This window comes from Dermacentor andersoni, chromosome 2 (assembly GCF_023375885.2).
Source record: "Dermacentor andersoni chromosome 2, qqDerAnde1_hic_scaffold, whole genome shotgun sequence".
NCBI classification, from domain to species: Eukaryota; Metazoa; Arthropoda; class Arachnida; order Ixodida; family Ixodidae; genus Dermacentor; species Dermacentor andersoni.
This window is the reverse complement of record NC_092815.1, coordinates 196,608,345-196,620,095: the sequence shown is the minus strand read 5'-3', so window position 1 is coordinate 196,620,095 and position 11,751 is coordinate 196,608,345. Positions and strand designations below refer to the sequence as shown.

Sequence of the window (11,751 nt, the reverse complement as noted above, 5' to 3'; positions counted from 1 at the left end):
AACAATTGTTATGCTGGCGGTTTGCGGCCGACGAACAGTGCCCATCGATTGAAATGCGACACTATGAGTGCGTAGCTGCCGGCACTTCTTCCGCCAGCAAGAAGTGCCGGACCCACGTCAATTGTGAAACCATTCGTCAAATCTTTTGCAGCACCCGCAACAATAAGGCGGATCTTGCGCTCAATATATTGTTACGCGCGAAGGAGACCGTTTATCACCCTTACGGATGAATGAGGCTGTTTACTTTAAGTCGCGAAGGTGAGCGCAAGAGCGGCCAGCTGGTTGATGAACTCAGCGTCGTTCTCTTCTTCTTTCCCCCACCCGGGACCGCAAGCACCTTAACCAGCCTTCGCTTTCTTCATGCGTAACATTCTTCTCGTGGCAGACGAAGCCCGCTAGGCGAGTCAATCCATTTGTCTTGACGTGAACAAATTCAAGCGGGCAACATAGACCACTTGGGTCTTGGCAGCTCCTCTACCACTCAGCGTGAGGTGAGCTATGCTACATTTGACTTCCATGAGTCCGTTATTAATAACGAACTGTCCATCGTAGGGGCCGAAAGTTTTTGGCATAACCCGCGTTTTCGTACTGGAGTCCACAGCCAGACTAAATCGCCGGATGGTGGCGAGTGTCGTAGCGTGCTTTTGTTCTGTCCTGCGATGCCAAAGTGCGAAAACGAGTAATAGCACGAGCTTCTTCGGCAAGGCAGAGAGCCTCGGCGACAGTGGGATTTTCGTGACTACAGAAATGAAAAACAGTGTCGATTGTATGCCGGGGTGGCCGTGCGTACAGCAGGCCACCCCGGGGCTATAGCCGGTAGTCTCGTGCTAGGCGGTGTTGAACGCGTACATGATAAAAAGGCAGCACGTCATCCCAGTCCTTGTGGTCGGATGAAACATACATAGATGACATGTTTACAATTGTTCGGCTGGTGCGCTCCGTAAGCCCATTCGTTTGTGGATGGTGTAGTGTCGAGTGACGCAAGTGGGTTTCACACAAACGAAGCAGCTCCTCTACGACATCCGCTGTGAGTTGTCGTCCACGGTCGCTGATGATCACGAGAGACGGACCATGTCGCAGGATGACATATTGAAGCAGGAACATTGAAACGCCAGTGGCAGTTGTGGAGGGCACCACCGCCGTCTCGCAATAGCGTGAGGCACTCGACGCAAACAACTATCCAACGATTTCCCTTGGCTCATTTTGGAAAAGAGCCCACGAAGTCAATGCCCACTTCTTTGAAGTACGTGCTAGGAGGCGGGATCGGCTGCAGGAGACCCGCTGGAGCAGTAGATGGCCGTTTGGAGCAGTGACACTGCATGCAGCTGGCTACATACGTGTCAACAGACTGTCACATACCAGGCCAATAAAAGCGTTCCTGAATCCGGTAGAGCGTCCTCGCCAAACCTAAATGGCCAGACATAGGGTCGTCGTGCATAGCACTCAGTATCGCTGTGCGAAGGCTCTCTGGTACTACTACGAGAAAAAGTGCGCCAGGGCTAGAAACGTTCTTCTTATACAGGACTCCATCACGTACACAGAAATGGTTTGCTGTCGTTGAGGCGGTAGTAGCGGTGAAGAGCGGTGTTAATTTATCGTCTTTTCGCTGTTTGGCTTTGAAGCAGTCGAAGTCTGGAAAACGCGGCGACACAGAAGCCACGAGGTGATCGAAGTCGTCGGCGTCACAGTCCGTAGTGCTAAGTGGCATACGCGAGAGGCAGTCCGCATCAGCGTGTCGTCGACCGCTCTTATAAGAGACGGTGAAGCTGTATTCTTGCAGTTGGAGCGCCCAGCGCGCGAGGTGGCCACAAGGGTCAGGAAGATTCACAAGCCAACACAATGAGTGGTGGTCGGTGACCACTGTAAAGGGGCGTCCATACAGGTAACAACGAAACCGCTGAACCGCAAATATTACCGCAATGCATTCTTGTTCCGTAAAAGTGTAAATCTGCTCGGGCCTACTTAATGCGCGACTTGCATATGCGATCACGTGTTCGCGGCCACCGTAGCGTTGAACTAGGACGGCACAAATACCTGTGCCACTGGCATGCGTATGGAGTTCAGTCGGAGATGAAGGACTGAAGTGTTGAAGGACCGGTCGTTATGTCAGTAGAAACTTCAACTGACGAAAAGAAGAGTCGCACTCCGGAGTCGACTCAAAGGGGGCGTCCTTTTGTAGCAGGCATGTCAGCGGATACGGGACGTCGGCGAATTTAGGAATAAAGCGGCGGAAATAGGAACAAAGCCCGAGAAAACTGTGGAGCTTCTTGACAGAGCACCGTGCACTGAACGCTGCAACGGCTGCTGTTTTCTGGGGATCAGGGCGGATGCCATCCTCATCGACGAGGTGCAAAGCACAAGAGTTTGGCGGTCTCCGAATTGGCATTTCGTGGAGTTTAAATCTAGGTCAGCGTTTCCGATGCAGTTCAGGACACTATCCAGACGCGAGCTGTGTTCGCTGAAGGTGTGGCGAAAGATGGCGACGTTGTCGAGGTTGCAAATGCAGATGTTCCCCTTCAAGCCACACGGAACAGTGTCCAGAAATCTCTTGAAAGTTGCCGGAGGGTTGCACAGTCCAATTGGCATCACAATAAATTCAAAGAGCCCATCAGGGGTTACAAAGGCAGTCTTCTCCTTGTCGTCAGGATGCATCGGAATTTGTCAATAGCCGGATAGTAAATCTACTGAGGAAAAGTAAGAGGCGGAATCAAGGCAGTCTATTGCGCCATAAATACGTGGGAGTGGGTACACCTCCTTTTTTTGTTACAGCATTCAAACGGCGATAGTCGACGAAAAATCTCCAAGATCCATCTTTTTTTTAACAAGGACCACTGGAGCTGCCCACGGACTCGCTGACGCTTGTACTACTCATATTTTCATCATTTGGTGCACTTGTTCCTCGATAATCTGGCGCTCTGAGGGGAAACACGATATGACTTTTGTCTAATCGGATTTGCCGAACCCGTGTTGATGATATGGCGTGTTCGGGACGCGGGGATTGCAGGCATTTTGTCCTTCTGCGCATAGTCGAATACCTAACGGTGCTTCAAAAGCACACCCACTAACGTTCGGCGTTCACTCGTGCTGAGTGATTTATTTACCATTGACAAAAGGGCCGTTTCCGAACTGTGCCCATCAGGTTCTTCCGGCACATCTGTAAGTTCTGCCACTGATAAGGACGCTTGTTCCCTGTCGAAGGCTAATTTCATGCCGGCTGGTAATATAACGGGCTCCTTAGTACAATTTATGGTCCACAAGGCAGTGCGTCCGCCTTTGATGGACACCACACAATGTGGCACCAACACATTCTTCTTCACACAGTTAATGTGCATCGGTTCCACGGGAGCATCCAAGCTGTCGGAATCGGCGCCGCCACAGACAACGCACAAACGGTAGATGATGCAGGTCGACAATATCACCACAAACACACAGGGTAGTTTGGTGATCTACAGGGTTCTCCAGGAGTCCTGACGGAATCCTACCATTTATGAATACCTTCCCTGTGCGGCAGTCGACAGTAGCACCACACTTCCGCAAGAAGTCCATGCCGAGAATCGCATCATGGGTCGGCCGAGAAATAATTACTAACTCCGTCGTAACAACATGGCCTACCAAAAACATGTCAGCACTACACACCCCAACAGGTCGCAACGGCTCGCCACTCACTCCATATAACTTTGAAACTTCGCCCCATTTAAATAAAACCTTTTGCCCTAGCACGTGCATAAAAGAGGCGCTCATGACCGAAATTGTTGCGCCTGTGTCCACCAGAGCCATCACAGGGACATTATCTACAAAAACGCACACTTCGTTTTTAAGCATCAACACAGGTGGTACTTCTGTCAGTAGCACGTCTCCAGCGACCTCGCCACCATCGACCGCGATAGCTAGTTTTTCGGTGACGAAGGGGACGTGGTGCGACGCAGCGGTGAGGGAGAACGGGGAGCACGATGTTGCGGTGGGCGCGTCAAACTCCTGTCAGATGCCGGGGAGCGATTCCGGGAGCTTTTCGGCCAATACTCGTCGCCAGATGATATGTGTGCTGGCCACGGGGCCCCGTGCGGCCGTTCGGAGTGCCGAGAAAACTCTGAGTGCTGGCCATACCACCTGGTCATACGCTGGTTGCAAAACCGGGATATATTACCCGGAAAACCACAGGAATAACACATCGGGAGATGTCGAAACCTTGGTTGTTCGTCGATAAAGCGGATATTGTAATTTTTCCTCGTGTAGTGGGTTGGTTCATGGTGTGTGTCACGACAACACATCGGGCGTCGAGAAGGCGTGCAAGGAGCGCGTTGGTCATAGCGCGGAGTTGGAGGGCGTGTTGTCATTCTCGACTGTTCGGCTTGGTAACCATCGGTTGCCATGGGGCTGAATGTGGCACCGTCATAGCGTCACGTGACGTGTACACGCGATGATGGTCAGCAGTTGAATGCAACACCTCTTCGCGGCGGGAAAGTTCCTCGTGTACAATCTGTCGGATGGTCGAAGGAAGGTCGTGGAAAGAGCTCGTGTCACATTGGCAACCGTCGTGACATTCGCTAACCGACCAAACTTTGGCGCAATCCGACGCATCTTGAGCGTTTCTAAAGTTCTGCAATGCCGAATGACGTCGAACACAGAACTGATGCTTTCCTTTCCAAATAGAAATTTGTACACGTCCTCAGCCACTACTTTCAGCAAATGTCCAACTTTATCTTCTTCTGAAATGCGAGCACTGACCACCTTGCACAGCTTTAACACTTTTTCGAGATATGTTGTGCATGTCTCACCTGGTAGCTGCTCCTGTTGCGACAGTGTCTTTTCCGCACACTTCTTTTTGCCTACTGAGTCCCCAAAACACGCCTTTAACTCGTCAAGAAAATGTTCCCACGTCGCAAGCGCTCCTCGTGGTTCTCTTACCACACGAGAGCGGTATCAGTCAGGGAGAACACCACATTATTGAGCTGAGCGGTTGTATCCCACCCGTTGGACTTGCTCACTCGTTTGTAGTGGACGAGCCACTCGTGGGCATCTTCCCCCGCTTTGCCTCCGAAGGTGGAGCGATAACTCGGTAGTATGGCAGTTGACTGCTAGGTGTTGCCCTCGGAGTGGCTACTTCTTCTCGCATGTCAAAGACAGTTAAGGCTGATGGCGGGGGGCCGGCAAGTTGATGGCTTTGACGAAGCTGTGGCAGTGATGGTTATCCAGCCGAAGCTGGTTATCCAGCCGCCACCGATAACCTCCGCACGTGACGTCACTGCACTAACCCTTTAATACTAACATGCCGAGGATGACGAGGCGGCCTTTGACGAAGATAAGTCCTCCTATGGAAATGTTGGCCAGCCTTTCTGAGGCACCTTATCCCTGTTTACAAACATTATACCAGTGTGCTATTCCATCTGTCAGCCCCTTTCTTGATTTTGGACTTCCATAAATAGCATGTCATTCATCGTTTCGTCCAGCATTTCGCTGAAGGCTCTTTTCTCCAGGATAGTTGTCTTTCGATGGATCGTGTGACTGTCTTTAACACCGTCTTCAATGAGCTTTGCTGTACAGGTAGTGCCTCGGTCTGTGGTGAGGTTCGATGGGGCGCCATGCCGCACGCCGATGTTCTGTATGAAAAAGAAGGCACCCTCGGAAACATTGCCCACAGGCAGCGCCTTTGCCTGAGCATATCGCGGTAAATAGTCGGGGATGACGACGGTGCACTCGTTTTCACAGTATGAAAGAGGAACCTTGTCTACAAGGCCCTGGTCGTCTTGGCTGAAAGATTTGCCAGGTGGGCCAATTAGATTACGCAATACCACAGGCATAGCAGCTAGTGACTTCCAGTTTTGGCACTCACGACAGGCATGGACCTAAAACCTAACACAGGTGGCAGGTTCCGGCCAGTATTGTGATTTGAGCAATCTATCAAGGGTTCGAATTAAATCGAAAAAACAAACGATACAACGTCACTTGGGGGACGAGTCAGCGTATGCGCCATCTTTGAAAAATTGCCAGTATAACGGTGGTAGCAATGAAACGCCAAGAAAACTACGGGCGATTTTCTTGGCGGTAAGTGTCGGAAACTCGGTAACAGCTGCAGGTTTTTGGGGGGAATTGTGGCGCATGCCTTTCTTACTAGCTCTGTGTCCGAAAAAATTCTCTTCCTCGTAGACGAAAGGAAGCTTCTCAGGCTTAAGGGTGACGTTAATTAATAATATGGCTTCGGGAGAAATTCTCGCAGTCGCTTCAGTTGTTGGTCAAATGTTGCCGAAAAGACAACCACATCATCACTGTAGGTGAGGCGCCTTTCCCGCTTCAATGGCCAAGGCACATGTTCCTTGTTCGCGGGAATATTGCTGATGTTAAACAGAGGCTGAAAGGAGGTGCTTTGAAATCGTAAAAGCAAGTTCGAGTGAAGAAAACAATTACTTTTTTGGTGTCGTTCATCTGCCTCCGATAGCAGTTCTCTGAAGAGGCGAAAAGTACTGAGCTTGCCGAAATCTTTCCAAAGAGTCATCGATACGCGGCAAGAGTAAACACCCTTCTTGATAACGCCCTGGGCGCGCTATAATGAACACAGAAATAAAGCGCTCGTCTTTTTTCCTGCGAAAATGCAACGGGGGTGTGCTACAGACTGTACCAAACCTGAATGACGCCATCATCTAGCATTTCCCTGAGTTTGGTTGAATTGCCCTACAACCGTTCGGTGGGACACAATAGGGCTGCTGCTTGATGGGACATGCGTCGTCGCATATCATTATTTGTTGCGTCGTCAATGGTATTTGGCTCACCTTAGTAGAGCGAGCGAACCCTGCTTCCAATTCGCCCCAAGAGTTCCTGTAGTACCCTGTTTTGGTCTTCCGTAAAAACTGAGTATAAGAAAATACCATTGAGCGAATTGTCGTAAGTGTCTAATTCAGAAGTAAATCACTCGACCATTTATTTTGAGGGTTCGGTGCCGGCGGCAGCAGTTGGTTCGTTGGTTAAAAACTTTATTGAGGTCCTGCAAGGCACGCTTTAGCGCAGAGCGGGTGACTCCCATGTCGGGACCGCCAGGCCAAGCCTGTCGGCCTCTCCGCGGACCTGCTGGACGGCCCAGAGTTGGCCGGCCAGGTGCGGGTGGCGGAGCGCCGCCTTCCGCTAGGCCGAGGTAGTGTGGGGGTAGTGTACGTTGCCGTGCACTCCCCGAGCATGTTCTCTAGGCGATAGCAGTTCCACAAAAAATGTGCCCACATTCAAAAGCTACTAAAAAGGACCGCTGTGTGAGCCTCAATAAATTCAACGAGGCTTCGCACAACGCATCTACCTTAGGTCAACAATCTAGGAATGTTGCCTTTATCAAAGACTTCCCTATTTCGTAGCTCCATGGACGTGACTTACAGTCACACTCGTACGCGATGCTGCCATGATACTCTCGCTCAGAACAAGTGCGAATCTGTGCCGTATAGCGCTGGTTTGTGCTGTTGCCCTCTTTATCGAGAAAATCATCCAACACTCGTCAAAAGAAATCCTCTCACCATATCCCCGAAGAGAGTTTAGGCCAACATTTGAATGGTTCGAACAACCACGCAGAACCAACCAAGTGACGAGAAAGTGTCGGCAGCGCAGATTTTTACGCTAGGAGTGCATAGGGGAAGTCAAGTCTTGTCAAGTGAAGTCGTATGAACTGGCGTCCCAGTCCAGGGCAACGTAATGTTTCTTTAAAACGCTTACCTGTTTTCTATTAGGAGTCGCTCCATTATCTAGAAGTGCGCAAAGTTTTCTGCGGTCGATTAACACACCTACGTCCATTGAAACCTTATTTACGCCAACTGCTGATGGGATAGTCGTATCACCACTCGACTGTAAACTCGTCGATACGAGGTTTTCAGCGCAACGTAAATAAACGGCCTCGTCACGAAACTTCACTGTCACTGATATTCGGCGTGCGCACTTTGATTGTCCCTTCACTATCATTGAAGTGCTATCAGGAGCAGTGAAATAGTGTTCCGGTGAGCGGCCGCGTGACTGGCGTGCTGGTGTGCTAGATTTGCGTTCTTAGTCGGAGAATACTGCGATGTCGGCAGTTATCTGGCTGTGCCTGCACCATAATTCACAAAAATACCTTGCAGTAAAATGTTTTGTAAAAGAAGATTTCAGTAAATCCTGATGCTGCATATATTATTACCGAACTTGGGCGGCCACAGGAGAAGAGCATTTACGAATTAATAACTTTCTGAACACTGGCCTGGTTCGCTTAGGATACTGAGTAATGCAAATTTTCAGCGCAGCTCTAGACGTGTTTTCGCTTCGCTATATGTTGGATCGCAGGGAGAGGCCTTCGTCCTGCACTGTAAATAACACAGGCTGCTGCTGCTGATGATGTTATATTAGTTGGATCGAACTACCTGTCTTGTGCGGCACTTTGCAAACGGAGCGAAATGTGGTGCGACGGCCTTCCTAATCTGGGAGGTCGCCAGAGCCAGCGCGTGGTTGACACGTGGGCGCGTTTCATACCATTCGCCGCCGATTGACCTACCAGATGACGCTCACTACTCTGGCGCGATGTCTCGTACCCATCGTCGGCGCACTAAGCTTTTCTTTTCACGCTTTCGCCATACCCTCATCCGCTTTGCGCCTCATGGCTCCGCTGCATGCCCCTCTCCGCTTTCCACCTCGCATCCTTCATGCCCCTCTGCGCTCTCATCTTTCATCTCGCTTTCATCTTTACCTGTGCTCATTCGCTACGTTATGCCACCGCCGCCTACGCTCGCCGCAGGAACGGTCACTAACTTCTGCGCTCTAAAAACAGCGTAGTCTGAGACAGCTCTGGGGAGTCTCCCAATAAACGTTACCAGCATTCCTGCAGTGGTAACCCAGCCGCCGTCGATCTGGGGGTCGCCAAACCTCTCATTTCTACGTGGGCGTTTGGCACTCATCGAATTGCGCTAGCCAACCTGCTTGCAGCGACTGCACTAAGCCAAGTGGAATAACAAAACAAGGAGTGACAGCTAGGGCGGGGCAAAGCAGTATTTCTGCATAAGGCTTGCACCGGACCTCACTTGCAGATGCGGCTCTTCAGTGCTAAAAATGGAAGCCGGACGCGGATGCTGTCCTTCGTTGCGCATGATGCTGGTGAGCGAGCTGAATTGAGGACGGGACGTATTGTGCATTTTTTTGCAGCTCTTCGGTAACCACAGAGCGCATGAGGTCGCAAAGCGAGGTGACTTCGTACCTGAAGCCTAGTTACGTATTTTGAGTCGGCGCAACATTTGATTGACGTTGTACGTGCTGGATCACTGCTGAAGTGTATTCTTCTTAGTAGTGGCTTCGGTAAGAAACAGCGCCAGTCTGCCGCTGACAGTGGACAAGGCAGCAAGGAGCTTTTCCGTTACTCCTTTCATTAGATGACTTCGCTTATCGTCTTCTGACTTGCCAAGGCGGGCACAGCCAACGAGAAGCGGCATGTCCTCTACGAACATCGTCACGCTCTCGTTTGATTTGGAAACTCGCGACTGAAAGTCAAGCTGCGCTATTTCCTCTGAATAAGGCCTTCGCGGGAACTCAGACCATGATCCCAGCGCGTCTTCTCTATTAAGAAACCACGCGCGAGCGCCATCCTCGAGGCTCGACTTTACGTTCCCGAGTTCCGTGTGGTCCCATTTGTTGACGTAGCTAAGCTTTGCAACTCAGCCAGCCACTCTTCCGCGTCTGCGGAGATGTAGCCGTGGAAGGTCATTGGCACTCACGAGTGCTGCAGCGCGAAGTATATCACCCCTTCGGTTACATTTTCAGTGGTCAGAGTAATGATTTTATTTATGTTCCAAGTTCTAAGGCGATGCCTCGCATTCTATGGCTTGCACGGCGAACTGATGTCATTTCCAACACGGGGGCGGCGTTCCTGCTGTCTGGTGTGGTCTCTTTCATAAGTCGAGCTGCCTCCACCAAAATAACACCCACTGTGCTGAATTACGCGCGCAGACCACGGACGTTACCACTTTGCACAGCGTATGCGTGACGCGTAGTGCCTATTCTGCTCTTATTCAGTCACTGGTCTGCCACACCTTGTGGCACCGTTGACGGATTATGAATAAGGTGCCTTACTTAGCTCTTCGGCCAAAGTAAAACGTTATAGGCACTCCATATAAAGCATAAATATAACATCAATGGAGGATTAATTATTTTCACTGTTGTAATTAATCATGAAACTTTAGTGTTTCGCCATGACACATAAGGCGCCACCATTGTAGCCAAGTATAAGCTCGCTGTCAAAGTTCTCTCGGGACACCGCCAAACGTGGGAGGTAGCGAGTCGCGTCCGAGCACTTGAAAATAAATATTCAGGAGGCTGCATTGAGGCGCGTAAAAATGTTGTCACGAATCCATTAAAGATCAAGGCCGGTGAACTACAAAGCGCATTTCTACGTTACTACGTTTAGCGTTAACAAGGTTTACACTTCTATATTTTTACACTTGCATTAACGTTTCTAACAAATTTTACATAGCCAATGTATTGTATTGCATTTGACAACGTTATCTTGAATCAATCAGCCCATTTATGTTATCCATAAAGTGCTGGAATATTAAAGCGACCTCACCTGTGGTGTCTTGGCTGAGTAATGGATAGTATCGAATAAGGTTCTTTGGCTTTGAATATAGCGTAGCGTTATACAGTTTAGGTATCCTGTAAAATGGTATATAAGAACGTTACTTCTGGACTCTGTTATACATTCACGATATTTCGGTTATGTGTATTTCAACATTAACAAATCTTTTAATATATAGGGTCCCGAATTTGTGTCTTCTTTACCATTACATTAAATGAAAACATAAAAAAGAGATTACCTTAAGTTATTTTTTGAAAATGCTTCGTTTGTACTGACCATTTACAGCTCTTTTAGAAGGAGAGGCAGCTATGCATAACACAAGAGAAAATGATTGCTTAACTAAATAACTCAATGCCACCAAATATTTCTTTTATAAGTTAAAACATTCATAACACACACGTAAGGGAAAGCTGCCGTCTGTCAGGCAGCAGATGCTAAAGGAACACAACAATGCTTCTGCAGGGCAGAAACCTTCATATTTCAGGAACAAAATGTTTAGGGAGCTAGGGAGTAACCAACGACTCTGTGCTATCTCGAGTTTCATATGTGGTAGTTGTTCAATGCAAGTGGTGCGGACACAACCTACAGAATACTTAAATTTAAGCCCTCTAGGGTGGATGTCGCAATACCCTTTTGGCACGCCTAATATCTGAAAATTTTACAAATTAGTGTACTCTTTAGCAGGGCACTACAAGGGTGTTTTCTTGCGGATTATACACCATGCAGGATTACATGCTGCTCTAGTTTTTCCACATTGCAAGCCAGTAAAAAGCAATAGGGGTTTATTTCTTCTGCGATGCGCGCCACGTTTGAGCACGTCATAGGGCCACACAAGATATGTCGTTCCGAAAACTGGCCCTTTCAAGCTGGTGTAATATTTCGCCTAAGCCCCATTTTCTATATATGTAAGAGGGTGAGTTAAAGACAAAAAAGACACCCTTAAATTTACAATGTTGCTTAGTGTGGACTTGTAGTGCAGTTAGCAAAAGGGGCGCATACCAGCTGAAACGTATCTGGCATATGTCACATTGTAGTAAGCTTCGTGTAAACGTGTCACAACGACAACACAGAATTGCAGGCAATTGATTCCGGAGGCCATTGTTCCGTGTGTAATATCACACCATGCCATTTAAAAGGTATGGACAACATGTTACACTAATTTAAGACGTTAACGCGAAAGCCTCCAGCACACG

At 49.1% G+C, this 11,751-nt stretch overlaps 1 long non-coding RNA gene across 1 annotated transcript in view; it reads right to left on the bottom strand.

The window, feature by feature from the left end:
* Window positions 1-10,553: 10,553 nt before the first annotated feature.
* LOC129387185 (uncharacterized) overlaps window positions 10,554-11,751 on the bottom strand; it is a 58,070-nt gene continuing 56,872 nt past the window's right edge. Inside the window, exon 3 of the long non-coding RNA XR_011892627.1 lies at window positions 10,554-10,635. This is a non-coding gene — a long non-coding RNA (uncharacterized lncRNA). The remainder of the gene's footprint in view (window positions 10,636-11,751) is intronic.